The following is a 17,300-nucleotide window of genomic DNA, read 5'->3' as shown; positions in this document are numbered from 1 at the left end:
CCCCCGTGTCAGGTGTTCCCCCTGCCCTGCTCCTCATCCTGCCTTCGCCTTAGTACAGCACAGCGAAGGGGGAATTGAACTGGTACAAAATGAGCCCAGGGCAGGAGAGGAAGCATTGTTTTCTCCACTGGAATGAGTCATTTTTTCTGAAGTATTCCTGCTCTCCTGACCTCGCAGTGTTGCTGATCCCCAGTCAGGATCTCCAGACGATCTTTGCAGCTCATTGCCAGCTCTAATTGCTCTCTGCTCGGGCCCCAAACATGCACAAGAGCAGAGCAAGGACAGCGGAACTGGTGTGTTAATCCCTGGCTTTGCTAGGGCCACTTGGACACTGCTCTTGGGCAAATGGGAACAGTCATCCCTTTCTCTTCAGGGATGTTGGAGAACAAAATCACCAGAGAAATGACAAACCAATGACTGCCTTGGGTGGCAAATCCCAAGGTCGCCCACAGTCCTAACGAGCTCGTGTGAGCCCCCCGAGAGGGGCTGGCAGGACTCAGCACAGCCAGGATGAGCCACAGCCTGGGAAATCATGGAATGATGCTGGTGGGTGGCACAGTGTGAGGGAGGGACCTGCAGGGACAATTCTGTGTGTGGAGCAAAGCCAGAGGCTCTGAGGATGCTCCTGGTTTTGCGCTGTGAGCTGGCACGGTGCTGGTTCCAGCCCTGGCGTGCAGTGACCAGGGCTCAGGGGGCCACAGGCACTTGCTGGTGTCTCTCCAGCAGGTAAAAGTGGCACCTGTGTCCTCAGCAGGGTCCCAGTACGTTGGTACGTGGGACTGGGACTGAGCCCATCACTTCTGTGCTCTCAGGGGACCCATCCGAACCCGCAGCATAGTCCTGCCCACGGCTCCCCCAGAGTTGTGTTCCTCAAAAACCAGTGCCAGTCCATAACTTCCCACACAGATGAGGCTTTTCCTCCCTTCCATGGCTGCAGATGGTGTGGATGTGCTGGCAGGACCACAGCCAGGACTGTGGCATGTGCCGTGGGTGCTCTCCCAGCAGGGAATGCAGCGGGAGCAGCGACCGCGGAGGCAGCCCCGTGTTGGTGATTACAGTGCACAGCCCAACAAATGCTCCTCAGTGTGCTTTTTCCTCCACCAGCAATCCTCCAAACAAGCTCTGGCACAAGGACGGCCATTTGCAGACATGTATAACCCTTTTTATTTGAGCTGGGTCTGTTTGGGAGCCTGCTGCCGCCAGGCCCTGGGATGAAAGCTGTGGCTGGGAGGCTTAGAAACAGCTGCGCTGCACAAGTGGCACTCCAGAATCAGATGTCAGGTCCCCAAAGCCTTGAGACTGCGGCAAGAAGTGAGGGAATTTCTAGTGAAAATAAAGCTGCTTTGCCTCTGTTATTGGTGGAGCATCCCAGGGTCATGTTCTGAAGCTTTGCAGCGCTGAGGATGAGCAACGTGTTGGTTTTCCCATGATGAAAAGCTCCAGTCCTCTTCGCCTCCGATGGGTTCAGAATCTGGGCTGGAAGAAGAGTGAGAGATGATGTGACAAGCAGGGTACAGCTGCTGTGGATTTGGTGATGCTCAGTTTGCTGGCAGATGTTCGCCCCCATCCCTTCTGCTCTGCAGAAGCCAAGCAAGGCTCTCTCAAAACCAACCTGGGAGCTCTCTTGGCAGTGCCACAGGCCCATTTCTGGGAAGGGGATGACTCCCTAGGTGGACAGCTGTGCCCTGCACCCCCGGACCCCTCTCTGGGGCAGGAAGCAGAGCTCAAGGTGGAAGGACCTTCTTGTTTGAGGTCATTTTGCCCAAACTGCAACGCCCAGCCTGGGAGCAGCCCAGGGCTCCTGCCCAGGGGCGACAAGAGCCTGTGCTGAGTCAATCCAGCTTTCCCCCTCCTTCCCATCTGTCTTTCCAAGGTCCCCATCCTCTGGTGTCAACACCAGCTTAATGAAAAAGCAGCAGATGTTGCTGTGATTTCAATTTACTCAAGATTTTTACCTAATGCAAATGGTCGTTTGCATCCAGCTGTGGCGAGGCAGCCTGTGCTGAGGCCCCACATCCCTGCCTGCAGATCTCCTACCTGTCCCATCGCTGCCATGGCAGTGACTGACTTCCAAAAATCTTCTCCAGGAGGTCTCCTCCAGGTCCTGGGACCTGGTCTGACCCAGAAGGTGCAAGAGGACTTGCAGCAGCTCCTGCTGAGGCAGAGGTGGGGTCTGCAGGAGAGCATCGAGCATCGCCATGGCCTGGGTGGAAACATTTCTGTGTGTTTTGGAGGTTTCTCATGAAATGGAGGAATAATTGAGAAGAAGAGTGGTCAATAGCGAGTGATTCATCTGCCAGATTGAGCTTTGCTCTCCCCCTCAGGATTGCGGAAGCCAACTGTGATTTCCTGACCTTATCTCCTCTCCGAGTGGGTAAACAACAAACGAGCTCCTCTGTTGCTGCCTGGAGTAGCTGGAAGATAATCACAAGCAGATCTGGTTGGTTTGTTTGTCTGTTTGATGGGAAATGAACATCTTCTCCTCTGCCTTGTATTTTCACCACCCCAGCTCCTGTGTGTGGGCACAGCTCCCACATCGCTGTGGTACCACCAAGTCTGGGCCCTCCATCCTCACCCAGAACATGCAATGCCATGGTCACAACACGCCTTGGAGGCTCTCTGTGTGTGGAGAGCACCTGCAGCTCCTCACCCACACCTGCCCCACATTCCTGAAGAACTCTGTGCCGTTCCCAGCCCTCAGGGCCAAAGGTCTTCAGCACAGGAGGCACGAGCCCAGGGAAAGCACAAATTCACCTCCCGGTCTTCACCTCCTTCCACTTCTCCAAAAAAGACAGGAAGAGGAGACAGCCATGTGCTTGCAGAGCCAAAGCAGTCGTTTGCCTCCTTGTGAGACAGTTTCCAGTTGGTTTTGGTGGTCTGCAGACCGAAAATGGAATGGCATTCCAGTCCAGACATCCCTTCATGGAGACTCCTCCCTCCCTCCTGCCAGAGGAGCTGAGATGGGCACAAGGGGAAGGCAAATATTCTGTCACTGGAAAAAACATCCTGCATTTCCCCCTGGAGCAAAACAAGGGAGGAAGAAGCGTGGTGGGCGTGAAGCCCATCAGAAATCTCAGCCTGATTAGGAACAATGATCCCCTGACACGGAGCAGCAATTTACAGGCACCATTAGCCCACGCCAGAGAGAGAGAGAGGGATGCCAAGAGTGTCCTATTTTCCGCACCTCCAGAATGCCACATGACTCGTGGGGGATAAAAATAATTAGCTGTAGCGTCTCAGGGATGATTGACAAGTACCCAGGGGCTGGGAGTTCCCCCGGTGTGCCGTCCTCATCTCCAGCACTGTGAAAAGGGAGAGCTTTGCCAAGAGCCGGCTCTGGATGCTGCAGGATCCGTGGGAGTGGGATGGGCCGAGGGGAGCTTGGGGAGTCACTCCAGCCTGCACACAGGACCCTGCTGCATCTTCATCCTGGGGTGCTGCCCCTAAATCTGCTGCTGCCAGGGGGGGTTTGGTCACACAGGGACGAGCCAGGCTTTGGCTGTCCCCTCCTGACGCAGGTGGGACTTGGACCCTGCCGTCTCTTCCCTCCTTCATCAACCTCTGAGCAGCCTCTCGGCGTTTGAACCTTTTATGGTATTTTTAAATTATTAATTATTATTGATTAAAATTATTATTTATAATTACTCTTGTTAAATGAGTTAAATGTCATGAATAACAGAGGAGGTTCAGGGACAGGGCTGGGAAGTGGCTCCACAGGCTACAGGGATGAGTGAGGAATTCAGGAAGAACCTTTCCATCACTCCCCCACCTCCCAAGCCCACATGCCCAGACAGGACCTCGTCCTTTCCAGCCAGTTTCCCACCAGCCACTGCTTGGATCCCCCTTCTCCCAGCTCTTGGCCTCTTCTTCCTCATTCTGTACTGTTTAACCCACCACTGCCAGGCCTGCATGCCCTGTCTCTCTGGTCAGGCACAGCTGGGTCACTGGTTTTGCATTGCTCATAAACTCACTGGGAGCTGTCTGTTGTGTGAGTCAAAGCTGGGACAGGGCAGCAGAGGGGTTTATGTTCCTGAAAGCAGCCACAAATTTCACATGAGCCTTTCCAGAATGAAAGGCTGGGCAGGGGAAAACACAAAACTTGTGTTTTGACATCTTCCAAGCATCTCCTTTTGTGCTAACTCAGCACTTCTTGGTTAAAAAAAAAAAGCCCCAACTATTCGTGCTGTCTGTGTTGGGAGGAGATCCAAAACAGCTCAGAGCTGGGGGCTGGAGCATCCCACAGGCATCACCTCAGGGCTCCAGAGCAGGGGTCCAGTGCTGGTGTTTATTTGTCTGTTACCTTTTATGGGTTTATGGTATATAAACTTTGGGATCAGTTTGTGAGTCAAACTGAGCAAGAGCTCCTTGTGCACTTGGATAGTGGGAATATTGGGAAAAGGTCCCTCAAAATGGGCTTCCCCATGGGATGGAAAGCTGATACTCCATTAACAACAGCAGCAGCACCTGCCAGCTTGTTCTGTGTCCTCGGAGGCTCCTTTGCTGTGACTGAGCTGGGTCATTTCTGCTTCAGCCTGGTAGAGCCAAGCACACCTGGTGAGCAGGAGCCGGGTGTGGCGGGATTGGTGAGCAGGAACCAGGAGCTGGGATGTCATTAGTTCTGTCCTAATTGCTTTGTGCATGTCTCAGTCTAAAGAGGGGAGCAGCCCTGGGGGAGTTGCTGCTTCTCAGCCCATAACACTTCAGAGGTGTTGGATGGAGAGCAATAATGAGAACTGCCAGAAAAGAGAAAAAAAATTTAAAAATCGAGCAAAAAAGTCAGAAGGAAACTCAACTATTTCTGCTGCAGAAGCTCCTGGGAGCCGTCACTCAGACACCTGGTGCTCCCTCCCCTGCTCTTTCCTCACCTCGTCAGGCCAAACCAGCTCAGATTCACCATCACCCTCCGAGAGGAGCGAGGCCAAAACATTTCATCTATTGACGTGTTGCTGCCTTTTTTTGCTATTGATTCCTTAATTAAAAAAGAATAAAATTCCACCAAAGCAGACATTTCTCCAAAACACTCCATCAGTCAAAATAAAAAAAAAAAAGAAGAGGAAACAAAATCAATGTCCTATTAAAAAAAAATGAAACACATTTGGGAGCAGATTTTGGAGCAGCCCCAGCAGTTCCTTTTCTAACGAGTTCTGTTTTCTCTGCCTTCCCATGCTCTCCAGTCCCTTTTCTCTTCACTGTCGTCCTTTTCTCTGGAACTTTTCCCACAAATCCCACCATTTCTGGTAGGGTTGTCACCATCTCTAGAGGGTGAAGCCAAGGGAACCTGCCTGTTTCCCTGCAGGGCCCTGTGCACAGGCACCGTGTCCCTAAGGATGGGTGACACCTCTAGCTTTGCGCTCCTCTCAGAGAAAAACCTTTGGCAAATCATGGAGGCACAGCAAACCCAAAGCCAGTATTCCCAGGGTGTCATGGCTTTAAGCAGGATTCCTGCTTTTCCAGCCCCATTTTCCTACCACTGTGCAATTTGCAGGCTCTCTGGGAGTGCTGCATTAATGGCTCTGGCTCCATAGGGATGCCTTCACAGAGGGACTTGACTGTGAACAGCCACCCCAGGGGATTCCCTCCAAGCAGAGGTTTAAAGATTTGGGTAATTTATCTTAAAATGGGGGTGTGTTAATGGTTGAATCAGGATGAATGATCCCGGGAAAGGCTGTGGGACTGGAGGGCAGACAAGGGCGCTTAAAGTGTCTGTGAGGCTGAACCTTTTCCACATGGAGCTGTGCCACTGCCTGATAAGGGATTCAGCCCAAACGCAGATGTGTCAATGCTGGAACATTGGGATTGATCGTGCTCCATCCTGGATGGGCTGGATTTGGTTTCCTTTGAAACGTGTGGCCCGGCCACGTTGGAGATAAGGAATTGCCCTACATTGATCAGACTCGGCTGACGGATGCTGGATTCATCCACAGGGATTTGCTCAGCCCTCACTGCAGAGCGGCTGAAGGTCTGCAGAGCCCGTGACCTCAGCAGCTCAGGGACACATCCCTGGCATCCAGCAAGCTCCCGTGGCATCTGCCACAACATCATCATGGGCTTGTTTAGCCTGGAAGAAAGGAGGCTCAGGGGAGACCTTATCACTCTCAGGTGGATTAGGTAGGGGTCAGGCTTTTCTCCCAGGCAACCACTGACAGAACGAGAGGACGCGGCCTTAACTGCTCCGGAGGAAGTTTAGGTTAGATGTCAGGAAAAAATTCTTCACTGAAAGAGTGATTGGGCACTGGAATCATCTGCCCGGGGAAGTGGTGGAGTCACCGTCCCTGGACATGTTTTTAAAAAGCCTGGACGTGGCACTCGGTGCCATGGTTTAGTTGATGAGGAGGTTAGGTTAGGGCATAGGTTGGAGTTGATGATCTAAAAGGTCTTTTCCAACCTCGTTCATTCTGTGATTCTGTGATCAGTGGCTTGGTCTGTTTGATCTTTAAATGCTTAAAGCAGAGCTGGGGGTTGTTCCTTGTTTGCCAGAGCTGGATGTCCAGTTCCAGTTACACTTTTCCCTGAGGAGACAGTCAGCATGGCATCCCTGGCATTCCCGTGTCCTGAATGAGGGAGAGGGTTTAGGACCCTGTCCGGCACAGCAGCGGGAGGATGTTGTGAGGTGAGAGAGGCTGTGGAAGAGGCTCAGACCAGGTGTGTTGGACAGGGAGTGTTTTTGTCAGGCTGGAGCTGCCGGGCTGGGTGCCACAGGGGGGTTGAGTCCAGCTGTTTGCACGGCCGCGGTGCTGGGGAGAGGGGAGAGAAGCAAGGCACTGACAGATCCGGGACATGGGATTAGGCTCTTTCTAAGGCCTTCCTTTATTATTTCTGATGGCGTCTTACACCTGGGAGGGCTCGGCTGGTGCCCAGATCAAAGGTCCCAGCTCCCAGCCCTTCCCACCTCGGCCATCCCAGTGCCACCACAAAGCAAGAGGAAAGCACTGAATGTCCACATCCCTGCAGGGCTCCCTGGTGTGAGCTGCCCTTGGTTCCTCTGCAGCAGCACAGCCGGGGATCTGAGTGGGAATGTCTCCTGGTGGAGGCTGTTGAGAGCATCACTCAACCGGCTGCCAAGGAAGGAGGGATGCAAGGACTTCCAGTTGGTGACCTGCAAATGGGAATATTCACAGAATCCAACAATGGTTTGAGTTGGAAGGAACCTTAAGGCTCATCTCAGTCCATCCCTGGACTTCCCTTCCACTGCCCCAGGCTGCTCCCAGCCCTGTCCAACCTGGCCTGGAATGCTCCCAGGGATGGGGCAGCCACAGCTTCTCTGGGCACCCTGTGCCAGGGCCTCCCCACCCTCACAGGGAAGGATTTTTTCCTGTGTTTTCTCCATCCCTGGCTGTCCAGGTTGGATGGAGCTTGGAGCAACCTGGGATAGTGGAAGGTGTCCCTCCCCATAGCAGGGGGTGGAATGGGATGGGATTTACAGTCCCTTCCAACCCAAACCAATTCTGAGATTTTACAAAAGCAAAGGCATCCTTCTTCCATGAAATGGGAGTGATGCTTCAAGTCATAGCCCCAAGAAGTGCCAGGGAGATTTTTCCCAGCCTGGCCTAAGGTCTTGTCTTTTCTCACCCTGGAAAAGGGTCAGCACCGGCGCCACGATGGTGAAAATGAGCTCCTGAGCTAGAAACTCACATCTCGTTCTGCCTTCTTGTCCCTGAGCACCAGGCAGGAGCCCGGGATCGAGGCTGGAGATGCAGCAAGGCTCAAAATACAAACCTGCCCTCGCTCTCCTCAGCCTGCAGGGAGTTGGGAAGGGCTGTGCCCATCCCTGGGATCTCCCACCCACCGTCTGCCCTGGCTGTAGGCTGAGACAGGGAGTTCTCCTGGTGCTGAACACTGGGAGGTGGTGCCTGCCTTGCTCTCGTGACCTTCCAGCTCCTTACCTTACACGAGGGTTGGTGTGCCAGGCTCCCAGCCAGGCCCATCCTAAGGGAAATGCAGGATTCAGCTCTGCTGAGGCTCCCAGGCCCATAAGGTACTGTTAGGATAGTAAATACCACAGCTAATCAACAGAAGAGGTGTTGGCTAATGAGCTCAAGGCACGTACAGCCTCAAAGCAGATCCAGATAATCAAGCCCCAAACCTTAACGACCAGGTCCCAATCTCCCATGTCATCCCACTGCTCTTCGTCCCTGAATTTCCATGGCACCTCCTGGGAGGAGACGGGCAGGATTTCTCCCACCCCATCCTGCAGGAGAGAGGATCTAAGACCAGCTCTCACCAGAAGGAGGAGGCCAGCTCAGGGGGTTTGCTCCTCTTTTCCTTTTTTTCCTATATTTTAATGAACAGTAATAATGTCCCTGGGTTGGTTTTTTTTTTTTCTTTCTCTCTTTCTTTCTGTTTTTTTAAACAATTTGAAACTATCTGACATACGGGAAAAATAATGAATTCGGGTTTTCGCCTGCACTCTCTGATCTGTCAGTCTGCACCCGGGAGCCGCGCTCAGGGGGAGGAGGAGGCAGGGGTGCTGGCCTACATTGGGGAGATAATGATGTTCCTGCTGATCCCCCTTCCAGGAGAAGGTTCAGGCATGTCCCGCAGCTGAGGCGAGCCAGGGTTTGCCACAGCCTTTTCCTTCAGCTTTGTATTTCTCTTTGTGGGAGGGTGCTCGCAGCTACAGTAAAGCGAGATGTGCTTGGAGCGTCTCTGCAATCTCATGGGCTCTTCCCTGATTCCCAGGGGCTCAGGGACTGGATCCACCAGGTCCCTGCTGCCTCCAAAGGAGATTAACCCGGGCCTGTGCTCTTTAGTTTCGGCATCAGCCCCAAAAGCATCTCTAACCATCAGCCAGGGTAGGATTAGTGAGGGTGCTGCAGCCTCTGTGGAGTCACTGAATCCCAGAACCATTTTGGCTGGAAAAGAACTCCCAGACCATCGAGTGCAACCTGTGACCAGTCCCTCCTTGTCAGCCGGCCCAGAGCACTGAGTGCCACATCCAGTTGTTCCTTGGACACCACCAGGGATGGGGACTCCAATACCACCCTGGGCAGCCCCTTCCAGTGCCTGACACCCTTTCCATGTAGAAATTCCTGCTGATGTCCAACCTGACCCTCCCCTCATGCAGTCTGAGGCTGATTCCTCTTCTCCTGTCCCTTGTTCCCTGGGAGCAGAGCCAGATCTTCACCTGGTTCCGCTCTCCTGGTGGGGAGTTGTCCCCCCCGAGCCTCCTTTTGTCACAGAAAGCCCCATGTGGGACACCCAAACCACAGCCCCCTGCCGCCCCTCTAAAGCGGGTGGGGGTTTTGCCGTGCTCCCAGCATGGGACTGGCACAGGTCTCGGTGCAGGGCAGCTGGGCACAGCTGGGGGCTGGCACAAGAGCAGGGATGGAAGGATAATCCAGCTGGGAGAGCCTGGGATTCAGAACACCTGGTCTATCTGTGCCTCAGTTTCCTCTGTGCCCAGAGGCTGCCCCTGGATCCCTGGAAGTGCCCAAGGCCAGGTCGGACGGCGCTTGGAGCAGCCTGGGGCAGTGGAAGGTGTCCCTGCCCATGGCAGGGGGTGGCACTGGATGAGCTTTAAGGTCCCTTCCAGCTCAAAGCGTTCCACAATTCCATGATTTTATACTGGGAGGGGGATCCCCAGCACAGGGGGATCCTGTGTGTGATGGGGCTCTTATCAGTAAATTTGATTACATCAGTTGTAACGAGGCCGGGTGGGCCTCATTTTTCCTCCATTCCTCTCCCATCCCTGCTGACACATTAGGGAAGCTTCACCCTGCCTTTCCTCCGTGCTGACAGGCAGAATTGGAACCATTAATCACAGCTGTCCTGGATCACGGACCCACCTCTCTCAGTCGTGGGCAATACTCTTCAGTTTAACAGGCAGCAAAACAGCTCCCTCCGAAATCCTGAGTTAGGGCTTGGCCGTAGCTGTTGACAGGATCCATCCAAAAACACCACCTTGCTGGGGAGAATTGAACGAGGACCTGGCAAATGCAATCTATTCTTTGGCATTGTGTTGCTCCTTCAATTGGGAGAGAAAATTTGAAGTTTTTTACTCTTTGCAGAGTGAGCATTCTGAGTAAACAATCCATACCTGGCCAGCTACCTGCCTGCACAGCAGCTGGCTCTTTGTTAGAGTGGGGAAGGGGGCTGCCAAAACTTCTTTCTCCTCGTACAGAAGGCTTTTCAGTAGAATACAAATGCTCGCTTATCCCATGTCACATCTGCTTGTGTGCTCTCCAAAATGGATGCTGCCCAGAGCCAGCTCTCAAAGGATTTCAGAACTTTGATGTTTGGTTTAATTCCAATCCGTTGTGAAAAGTGAATATTTAAAACACTCTGTAGCCAAGAATATGGGAGCAAACCCCTCCTCAGCATGAAAAAGCAAAGAGTATTCCAGTGATATTCCTCAATCTGACCTGGAGAGGGCTTAGATGGAGGAAAATCAGCCCCTCCAGGGCACTGAGTGGGAAAGCAGAGCTGAGCTTTGCTGCAGTTGAGATGAAACCATCTCTAGGAATCATTTCTGAATTTAAGAGATCTGCATTCTCCAGCAAGACACTGTTCCACTGGAGAAATCCATCCTGCTGACCCTAGAAATGTGGAGCATGAGAGACTTTCAGCGGCCGCATGAAAAAAAGGACAAATCATTAGGAGAAAGTAGAATGAAAATGAGGGAATTTTAGGAAATATTGGTGATTTGTTTTTCATGAGCTCCTTAATGTGAGGAGGGTCCATGAAAGGCTCAGCTGCAGAGACAGGAGGGAAACAGGGATACAGGTGTCTGCTTGGGATGGAGAGGAGGCAGCACTGCTGGCAGCCCCGCGGGCCCCTCCCGCTCACACACACACTGAAGTGCCACAAGACAAATAGGACCAGGAGAGAGATGCACTATTTAAACTTTCATCACTATTTTTCTCCCTGGCTCCCCTTGTTTCTTTTGATTTATTTTTTAGTGTGTTTTCCCCAGGCTGTGCTGTTCGCCTGCATCTCTTTCCTCTCCTTCTTCTCCCGGCAGCAGCCGCGCCGTTCCGGGGCACTGGCAGCTGCCCAGCATTTTTCAGGCTGTCCAGGCTCAGCTCCCGTGGGTCAGCAGGAGGAACAAGGCAGCAGAGCAGCACCAGGCTGGGGAAGATGTGGCCAGGACACGGCAGGGACAACAGGGAACAATGCCATGCCAGTCTCAGCAGGGCCAGAGGCTGGCAGCACACAGGAGAGGGCTGGATGCTTGGAAACAATGCCAGAGCTCACCCCAGAGCCAGCGTGGCCTCTGTAAATTGACTGTGGACAACATGGACTGGGTTGTTTTCAGCCTGTCTTGTGTAGGGAAGGTGCAGACAGCTCCGGGGATTGTTTTGCACAATCACAGAATCATGGAATGGTTTGGCTTGGAAGGGACCTTAAAGCCCATCTTGTTCCACCCCCTGCCATGGGCAGGGACACCTTCCACTGTCCCAGGCTGCTCCAAGCCCCGTCCAGCCTGGCCTTGGGCACTGCCAGGGATCCAGGGGCAGCCCCAGCTGCTCTGGGCACCCTGTGCCAGGGCCTGCCCACCCTCCCAGGGAACAATTCCTGCCCAATATCCCATCCAGCCCTGCCCTCTGGCACTCGGAAGCCATTCCCTGTGTCCTGTCCCTCCAGCCCTTGTCCCCAGTCCCTCTGCAGCTCTCCTGGAGCCCCTTTAGGCCCTGCAAGGGGCTCTGAGCTCTCCCTGGAGCTTGTCTTCTCCAGGTGAGCACCCCCAGCTCTCCCAGCCCGGCTCCGGCCCTTGGAGCATCTCCATAGCCTCACGCCAACAGCTCTGTGTTCTTCCTGTGCTGAGGACCCCAGAGCTGGACTCAGCTCCGTGGATGGGGTCTCACAAGGGCAGAGCAGAAGGGCAGAATCCCCTCCCTCATCCTGCTGCCCACACTGCTAGGGATGAGCCCAGGATACAAAGAAAAGGATAAAAAGAGTGTTCAGCATCCCGCTGAGCAGCTGCAGACAGGAATGGTCTCCAGGTTTCAGATGCAGGATGCAAAGGAAGATCTGATCAGTCATACTTGAAGGGGGAATAGCACACGCTGGAGTCAGGAGCCCTGTGCTGACCCCGTCTAAACTCAGACCACTCGCTCTGTATTGTTCATTTTTCCTCACCTGCCAAAGCAAAAGGATTGAAATTCTAATTGCTTTGGGATGGGGAGGGGTAGAATGGATGCACGTCAAGACAGTGGAGGGGAGGATGCAATTGGCATCCAGGGCTGGGTTCCCTCCAGAGCTCAGGTCACCGAGCCCCACAGTCCTGCCCCAAGTCCCCAGTTGGTGCTGCCCTGAGAAGCCCAGTCCGTGCCAATGCTCAGACAGCAAAATCCCTGCCTTTTAAGTGTTGGACAAAACCTAAGAGTCTGTTTATATCCTTCCTAGCTCTGAAGAACTGCTGGAAATCAGAATCCTAAATGTGTAAAGGCCTGATAAATGGAAAGCTCAACACTCCTGGAGCTGTAAGCTGCTCTGCAGTGGTTTAGGCCCTCACGATTTGCAGTCTTCAGGGTTGATAATACAGCGAGACCCTGAGCAGTCTGCTGGAAAACTCTGCCAGAAACACAATCCCTGTAAGGGCATTCTCTTATCCAGTGTAGCAAGCTTCATCCTAAAAGCAGTTTCGTGTTCTGGCCCCTTTTCCTCCCCTTGGAAAGCTTTCCTAGACACTTGATGAAACAGAGAACCTTCTTTCTCTCCCAGCACCCACATTTTCCTGCTTTTTCCTTTGTCTTCTCCCAACATTCTCCTGGTTCTTTCACTGTTACTCATCACAGTGAAGCCTCCCAGCCTTCGCTTTGCCAATTAAACAAGCCAACCTCTGCCGATCTCGCCCAGTAGGAGAGCTGCTCTTTTCCTTTGATCAGCTCCACAGAATTCTGCATCCATGAGTGTGGCCAAAACCCCCCAGAATCTCAAAAGCATCGTGCAGAGCAACACCACTAAAGCTCCAAAACGCCCCCAAGGCTGGTGGGGAAAGCAGCCACTGGCTGGGAAGAGGAGGCAGCTCCCTGCAGTTCTCAAGCAGCGAAGAGGATGTTCCGATCCCAAATGAGGCACAGAAATGATGCCACAGCCAATTAACTCTTCATTCTGCTGAATATCATTAGCAAAGAGCTTACTGCCAGAGTCACACCCCCCCCAAAGTCTTGATACATTGACCAGCTTTTGGACCAGGACAGGATAATAGATGCACAGAATATTTGGGGCTGGAAGGGACCTTTAAAGGCTGTCTAGTTCAACCCCCTGCCATTTTTTCTGAGAAGGAGATTTTTCTGAGAACTTTTATGATTTTTTTCTGAGAAGGAAATTCCAGCAGAGCGGGTAGACTTATAGGAGAGCAGAGGATTTGTTTAAGAATCCCCATAAGTTTTTGGTGTGGCAAAAAAATTCATGCCACCCTATAAGTTATTTGCTATAGAATCTGATCAGTTATGGCTGGCAGGGGAGTTAGATTTAAAAATTTAAAATTATGACAATGATGAAGAACATTCCAGCAAACACACAAACCCAGCAGCCAGATTTGAAGCTGAAAAGCAGTGGCTGCTCAGCCCAATTCTTCACACCTTCCACTAGATCAGAGGATCAGGATCTTCCAGGAAGGGTAAGGAGCCCAGAGGGTGCAGTTTGGATGCTGCTTCTTTCACAAGTGCCTTGCCAGCCAGCAAACCTGGACTCTGAATGCCCTGGTGTGGAGCAGAGATGGGATTTGCAAAGGGTTTGTGTTCCAAAACCTCCCCAAGGACTGCACGGGTCAGGGCAGCGCCGGATGCGGTCAGGCCCAGCAGCTGCTGTGTGATGCCTCCTAAGCCTGACTTGTCTACAAGAGCTGAACGTGCCTCCCTGACAAAGCTGCAGCGCCGGGTCTGAATGCACAAACACTTCAGGCAAAGCTCCCCCATCCGCCCTCGCTGCATGGGAGGCTGAGCTGAGCCAGCTGAATCCCTCTGGGCTGGCTCCCCGGGGCTTCCCCTGCTTCCCTGTCTGCAGAGACAAAACACAGGAGCAAAGGCACCCTTGTTCCGCTCGGCTTTGTCATCTCCTCAGGGCCTTGTGTTCCTGCTGAGTGCTCGCTGGGAGGCAGCTGTCCCCACTGGGGATGCTCTTGATTCATCACAGAGTCACAGAATGGGGTTGGAAGGCACCCTAAAGCTCATCCAGTGCCACCCACTGCCGTGGGCAGGGACACCTTCCACTGTCCCAGGTTGCTCCAAGCCCCAATGTCCAGCCTGGCCTTGGTCACTGCCAGGGATCCAGGGGCAGCCACAGCTGCTCTGGGCACCCTGTGCCAGGGCCTGCCCACCCTCCCAGGGAACAATTCCTTCCCAGTATCCCATCCATCCCTGCCCTCTGGCACTGGGAAGCCATTCCCTGGGTCCTGTCCCTCCATGCCTTGTCCCCAGTCCCTCTGCAGCTCTGCTGGAGCCCCTTTAGGCCCTGCAAAGGGCTCTGAGCTCTCCCTGGAGCCTTCTCCTCCCCAGGTTGAACACCCCCAAATGATTTACACTTGTTCTCTCAGCTTTGGGGCTTCCAGTGTTTCGTGGCACATTGTGATCACCAGGAGCATCCTCTGGTCACTGTTATTTAACTCCCACACGAGCTGGGCCCAGATCCCCAAGTGCCACAGACCCCATGGGGAAGGGGAGCCATGAAGATGAGCAAGGCCTTATCCAAGGGATTTCATTCCACAGGGGGCTCTTGTGCTGAGTCTAACACCAGCTGAACATTCCTTGCAGGTATTTGGCTCAGGGCAACCCTCAGGGGCTGCTCAGTGCCTGCCTCTCCAGCCCAGCAGCTGGGTGGCCCTTGCCCACCAGCAGATGCTGGGGTTGAATCACTTAACACTGACGGAGAGGTTGGCCCCAAGAAGAGGAGGTTGGTTACACAAACCCAGCAGCAGTGAGGTACCAGCCACAACAACCCAGGAAAACAGCCTTAATTAGGGAAAACGTACTGGTGGCTGCAGGGATTTTTGCTTCCTCCACTTCCAGGACCTGGCTGCTGGAGGATCCTGTTAGCTCAGTAAATATTGCTAATGACTGAGGCTCTGTTTGCTTGCCACATCCTTGTCCAGCTGCCGGGAGCATTGAGAGACATCCACGTCATTCCTGACTCAAAGGCAGTGCTAGCCTGGGGTCTCAGCCCAGCGCTGAGGAATCCTGTGGGGGCTCACTAATTAGTCACGGGGAAGTTGTGCAGGGTGGGACAATGTACAGGAAAGCCTCTAACAACTAATTTAAAAAGCTGATGAATGCACCAAGAGCACCATCATGTAATGGTGTTTCTTTATGCTGATGTGCTGTAAGATGCACTTTCCCAGAGGGCAGGGAGCAGAAACCCCAAGCTGTCCTCTCTCATCCAGGCAACCCACATGGAGAATCTATTGAGCCTGTCCAAGGCAGGTTTAAAAATATTCAGTAATCCCTTTACTTTGACAGAAAATGAGGGGTTTGGCAGGGAGAAGTTTGTCAGCATTTCTGTGGAAAGTTTTGTCTGCGGTGAAGAGGGGGACGAGTGTCCAGCTGAGGTCTTGAGGGCAATGTGAGGAACAGGAGATTTTCTGCTGGGGTGATTCACCTCCACCCCGGGAGGTTTCACTCTCATGTCCATTTGGGGATATATATGGAGGCTCCCACCCCATAAAGAGCCACATGTCATGGACTCATGGAATCATTCAGGTTGGAAAAGCCCTCTAAGCCCATCGAGTCCAACCGTTCCCCCAGCGCTGCCAGTGTGTTCACCACTAACCACGTCCCCAAGTGCCACATCTGGGGATCCCCATCCACCACTCCTTGGGACTCCACCACTGCCTTGGGCAGCCTGTTCCCACCTGACCACTCTTTCAGTGAAGAACTTTTCCCTGATATCCCAACTACACCTCCCCGGGTGCACCTTGAAGCCCTTTCCATCCAGCTCTCTGCTCCTACTCTTGTGGGCTGGAGCCATCCTGGATCCCTTCTCCATCATTTTCATCTTCCCAGGCACATGCGGGTTAACTGCTTTTGCTTTGCTGTCATGAAAAACCCCCCCTGCAGCCCCAAACAACGCTTCCTAATTATATCCCTGGTTTAATCAGGAAGGCTAGTGCTTCCATAGCTACGTGATTAAAAATTAGGAGACCAGATCCTGTAGTGGTGCCTCATAATAACAACCAATCCTGGGAGCTCAGTGGATGAATAATGGATCATGGCTCCATGCTACCGGCTTCTTGCTTTCCCTGCTTTCTTCTTCTCCACTTTTTATCTGTCATTCTCCTCCTCCTCCTCCTCCGCGTCCTCTCCCGGGCTGGAGTTGGTGTGGGGAAGAAATACATCCATCCTTCATTTTACAGAAGTTAGCGAGACATCACAGATTCCTCTTCATCAGCCCCTCCACCCCAACCAAATTCCCTCTTAGGGAGCCTGGAGACATCAATAATTCACGGCTACCTGGAGGACTGGGCGATGAAAACCAGTTACTTGGGAAGAGGTTGCCAGGGCCCATCCTCTCCTCATCACCATAAGCAGCTCCTCAAGGCTGGCTGCTGATCCCACGGGGAGCGAAACTGTGAAAAACAAGGATTTCTGGCACAGGGCAGACAAGTGATTCCATGTTTGTTTGCTTTATGTTGTCCTCTATCCCATAATATCCCCTAGTGGGCAGCTAAGGGACACCCTGGATTGCTTTGCTGGGGAGATGTTGCTGCAGGAATACCAGGAAAAAAAGTCAGGAATGCCAAACATCACACCACAAAAGTGCCTTCATTAAATTCCAAGATGGTCTTCAGAAAAAGATTTGTGGGCTGGTTTTTTCCCCACTCTACAAGATGAATTTTCAATATTTTTTACAAGCAGAGGTCAAATTCAATTAATGGATTCAGCGAAGGGAAAAAAACTATTGAAAAATGCCAGATTTGGTTTTAAACAGCATAAACTCATCCAATGAAATAAAATAAATAAATATTTTAAATTAAAATTCATACTTCCTTAATAGTTAAATAACATCAGAATGGAGCAGAATTGTTCCCATTTCCACATCTCAGTGACAGGCATTCCAACTAACTCAAACCACAGATTTTTCACTTTCTTTTTCCACTCTTTTAGCCTGGAAGAAGAAAAAAAAAAAAGAAGAAGTACATTTTGGATCCGTGTAGAAAAGCTTTTTTCCCCCAGTCCTTGAGTTCCACCCACTGAGCTGAAAAATCCCATTACTCCGAGCGCCTGGCAGCCGCGTGTGCGCGCAGCGGGGTGTGCCCGCAGCACATCTGCAAATCCCGGTCTGGGGCAGGCAGCCACCTCTGCCTTGTCAGGGAACAGAATCCCTTCCCAGTCCCCGATCCCAGCCCGGCGCTGGAGGAGTTT

General features: G+C 52.6%; 1 protein-coding gene and 1 long non-coding RNA gene across 4 annotated transcripts in view; one reads left to right on the top strand and one right to left on the bottom strand.

The window, feature by feature from the left end:
* KIRREL3 (kirre like nephrin family adhesion molecule 3) overlaps positions 1–17,300 on the top strand; it is a 346,067-nt gene that overhangs the window by 270,860 nt on the left and 57,907 nt on the right. The gene's annotated exons all lie outside the window — the stretch shown is intronic.
* LOC121667604 lies at positions 6,293–14,066 on the bottom strand. The gene is made up of 3 exons (XR_006017118.1): positions 14,055–14,066; positions 13,796–13,799; positions 6,293–6,416 (listed from the first exon to the last, which is right to left on the bottom strand). It is a non-coding gene; the product is annotated as an uncharacterized LOC121667604 (long non-coding RNA).

The sequence above is a fragment of the Corvus kubaryi genome, unplaced genomic scaffold (assembly GCF_017639235.1).
Source record: "Corvus kubaryi isolate FWS band 111438036 unplaced genomic scaffold, C.kubaryi_AGA036_p1.0 37367, whole genome shotgun sequence".
NCBI lineage: Eukaryota > Metazoa > Chordata > Aves > Passeriformes > Corvidae > Corvus > Corvus kubaryi.
This window is presented reverse-complemented; position numbering and strand designations above follow the sequence as displayed.